The sequence below is a fragment of the Equus asinus genome, chromosome 4, assembly GCF_041296235.1.
Source record: "Equus asinus isolate D_3611 breed Donkey chromosome 4, EquAss-T2T_v2, whole genome shotgun sequence".
In the NCBI taxonomy this organism is placed as follows: domain Eukaryota; kingdom Metazoa; phylum Chordata; class Mammalia; order Perissodactyla; family Equidae; genus Equus; species Equus asinus.
The window spans coordinates 87,380,919-87,385,000 of NC_091793.1; the positions used below are offsets into that span (position 1 = coordinate 87,380,919).

General features: G+C 34.9%; 1 protein-coding gene across 6 annotated transcripts in view; it reads right to left on the reverse strand.

Annotated features, from left to right (window-relative positions):
* Window positions 1-2,755: 2,755 nt before the first annotated feature.
* Window positions 2,756-4,082, reverse strand: part of ZEB2 (zinc finger E-box binding homeobox 2) — a 132,197-nt gene continuing 130,870 nt past the window's right edge. For all 6 annotated transcript variants that reach the window (XM_044768972.2, XM_044768975.2, XM_044768973.2 and 3 more), the window contains one exon: window positions 2,756-4,082. This exon is cut by the window's right edge and continues 4,178 nt beyond it. The gene's annotated coding sequence lies outside the window, so the exon portion shown is untranslated.

Sequence of the window (4,082 nt, forward strand, 5' to 3'; positions counted from 1 at the left end):
GAAAACTAGTGGGTAAAATGTATGAACAGCAGGTAGTAGTTTTTAAAGAGCATTTCTCAAAATTAAGACTGTTTCTGGCTCTCACTTAAAAGGAGACTTTAGTCCAGTGGCTAACAGCCTTCAGATGATGATGTGACATTTTAGAGTAATGTAGAGTTTCTCAAGTAGTTTATTTTCATTCCACTCTTGTATGGAAGAGTTCTTGTGGACTAGAATGAACTTTTTGCAGGAAGTAGGGAAATTAACTTGTTCCTTTTGATGTTTCCATAGCCATTTGAAGGAGTGTTTTACTGTGATATGTTGAAGAAAGAACTGTCCGGAGACTGGGGTTCTCACAATCTATGTTTGACTTCTTTCTAGATCATTGTGAGGCAGAAACAAACAAATAACTAGTGTGGTCTCAAGAATATGTACACGTCAGTTGCCTCATCTATAAGATGCAAGTGGCAGATTAACTGCTTTTATTTTTCTGAGCATTACAAACATAAAGATTTTCTTCCTGCCCAATTCATAGGAGAGTTTCATGAAGAACTAGAACAAAATTTCTGACAATTTTAATGTACACTCAAACTATGTTATAACTTGGTCAGTTCATAGCGGCATATATAGCATAGTTATTGGTTGATTTGTAGGTGAAGGCATCTGACTCAAGGGATCGTGACAATTCCTGGAAAACTATTTGTACAAATCATTAATCCAATTTTAATTTTTAAAATCAAGGTAGTACACATTAAGCAGCTATTGTGGTTGGAGGTCTTCTTGTTCTGATAATTTTTTTTTTTTTTGCTAAGGAATATTCACCCTGAGCTAACATCTGTCGCCAATCTTCCCCTTTTTGCTTGAGGAAGATTTACCCTGAGCTAACATCTGTGCTAATCTTCCTCCATTTTGTATGTGGGTCACTGCCACAGCATGGTCACTGACAAGTGGTGCAGGTCTGTCCTTGGGAACCAAACCTGGGCCGCCAAAGTAGACCATGCCAATCTCAACCACTAGGACACGGGGCCAGCCCCTAATAAACGTTTTTTGAACATTCCATCACCACTTATTCTAAAGTGAGTGAAATGTCCCTTTTTGTGAAATTGACTTGATAATATACAAGCACTTTATTTTGGAGAAAAGAACAAAAGGTGATTACTTAGATGTTGGCCTGATTATTCTCAAGCCTATGCTCTCCAGCAATGGCATTTTTAGTGTTAAATCAAGTTGGGCAGAGTGGTTTGTACTTCTCTTTTTCCCCCTCTTGCTTAGAGCTACCTCCAACCGGAAACCTATGAGCTCACACTTTCTAAGCATGTTCAATAACGAAGTGGTAGACCTCCACTGAATGTTTCAGGACTGCAGGAAGTGGTTGAGGGTTACTCAATAGTTGGTATTCTCCCTCTATGTCTGTACCAATCCCAAGCTGCACTACAGGGTTGGGAAATATTGTTTGTGTTGGAAGTGGTATCTTTCAGAAGCGATGTAAAAACCAAGGTGTAGGGTGCTTGTGGTCACTAATATACCATAATGTTTTCTGTGAGGATAGGGATGTTCTTGAGTTTCCTTTCTAAATTTATATTCTTTATTCATCTATGGTTTTTTCAAGTACTTGAAGACTGTATTCCTCTCTTCCTAAACAAAACTAGAATGGAGTGTAATTGTAATTCTTTGTCTTATTATAAGACTGCTTGAGGAATGGATAGAAGTGATTCTCCTTTAAGGAAAGGTCATGAACTAAAATCTAAGTTTCCTATAAAAAGAGTAAAGATAAATTAATATTTTCTCTGTTCTATTGTTGGCATATCTTATAAGTTATATAGAATTTTTTTGAGATGCTGTCTTCAGAAACTTTTATTTTTCCAGTATCAACATTTGAAGTGTTTTCCATTTGTGTAAGATAACAATATATAGAATATCTCAAAAGCACTCCATTCGGACTCCTTCTATCTTTTGGGTATTGTTGTTGTTTTTAAACACTAGCTATTCAAGTGTGCACACACAAAGCTAGCAGACCTACACGCACACACACACATACACATTTTCTCTCTCATACTTCCCTTTGACTGCTCTGAAAATGGTCAGAATAGGATCATAATGCACAAATCTTTCTCTGAATGTTTCCTTATGTTAGATCAGTTCCTTCTGAGTTCTGTGCTTGCCAATGCTAAATTTCCTGCCAGGGCAGTAGTCTATTTTTAACATTTTGGGGGCTTATTCTTTGTTTCAAATCTAACAGGCATATTCTGTGGAGTAAAAGAGAGAAAGCTGACTGGGTACACTTGAAATCAGGATCATCAGGATTTGCAATTTCTGTTGAATTAAAGATATGAATGAGAAAGACCAATTAGAATACTTAAAAGATCATTTGTCACCCCTTAATCTTCATGTATTTTTTACTCATCATTTTCTTTGACTAAAATTATTAGAATCTTTGTCATATTCATCTCAAGGCCAAATGGGAACAGTAGTGTTCATTTTATATTTTCAATATTTTGGAGTATTTTAACATGTCACCCTAGATTATAGGTGGTCAGTAACTATTTTAATAGAGAAAGTTTTAGTTTGTGGCATATTCAGCATCATATCATCTCAGTGTCATAACTCTGACTAATTCCATATTTCATATACAAATGAAGACTGAGGGATTTATTTCTGTTATTTAATAGCATTTGTTTAATTCGGAGATTAATATATCATCTTCAACGCTGAACCAGAGGCCCTCTGAAACATCAGACCCAAAAAATTGGACACGGCCTATCAGCCCAAAAGAACGTGTTGCCAATTATCTTCATGTTTATTTAAATATTTAGCTCTAAAGGAAGCAATCATTCCTTTATACTTCTTTAAATTTAGTATTGACATTTTTATTTTGGGAAAGGAGGTCTTTTTTTTGACATGGATACAGGAAAAGAAAACTCTCCAATAAAAATATTGTCTAAAAAGTTTGTTTTGTCTGCATGATTTACTAAATATGTACAATTTCAATTCACAGCGAAGGTAACAAAGATTTAAACAGCCAACATCACAAATGTCTCAAGTTCTAAAAAAAATCACTGTGCACAGTTTAACAATTTAATTGAATAAAAACCAAAGCTAAGCCTTCAGTCTGAATCTTTTTTATGATGGGCACAAGCCATGTATTTTCTTCATCTTTGTTACACGATGCATATTTCAGTGACTAAACGCCCCTTCCCACTTTAGTATATTAGGTTATGTCAGTACATACTTAAGAGAGACATAAATTGCCTCTTGGTACACCTATATGATTTGTGATGTGTTCACATATATGTCATAATATTTATTAATATATAAAATGATCAGATGAGTCACCTGTGATTTTTTTTTATGTCTTCAAATGTAGGAATGTTTTGTTGTATGTATAAAATTTTTTAAATTTATGGGAGTGCTATTTAAAGTGATAACAATTTGACCAGTGTCCCCTTGATGTAAGACGTCTAGAAAGAACTATTCTGCACTTGAAATATAGAGATTTCACATCTCTACCCAATTCAGGTTTGCAAAGTTCGATATTATACGAATCTGAATGTTGTGGTCATTCTGATATAATGATCAAATGAATGAACCAATTAGTCATTAGAAACAAATGTCACTGAATACAGAATAGTTGAGTTACAGTTAAGGAGGGAGCCATAACTTTGGCTAACTCTATAAAATCTATAATAAGGTTGTTTTCACATATATTTTTTTCCCACGTAAATTCTTTGGTGTTTCCCTCCCTCTTTTTTTAGTGCTGTGATTGATGAACATGCAATGTGAGATTCAAATAATTGCACCAAGCATGTTTATTTGAATAATTGCCCCATTGCACAGTCAAATAAATCTGCTGAGTGTGTTTGTTTGAATGTTTTTACATGTACATGGGAGCACATACTCAAATAAATGCAGCTGTGTTTATTACAATGTGTGGGGCTCCAGATACACACATATTTGTTTGTGTGTCTATCTAGGGCCCTCCAGCCCCTGAAAGGCCCTCACACATCTTGGAGCAAAAGCGTGGTTAACAATTTTTCAGTTCAAATACATGTAAACTTATTATTCGGGAATTTCCTCAAGCTTGAGATTAAGAATTGCTTTCATTA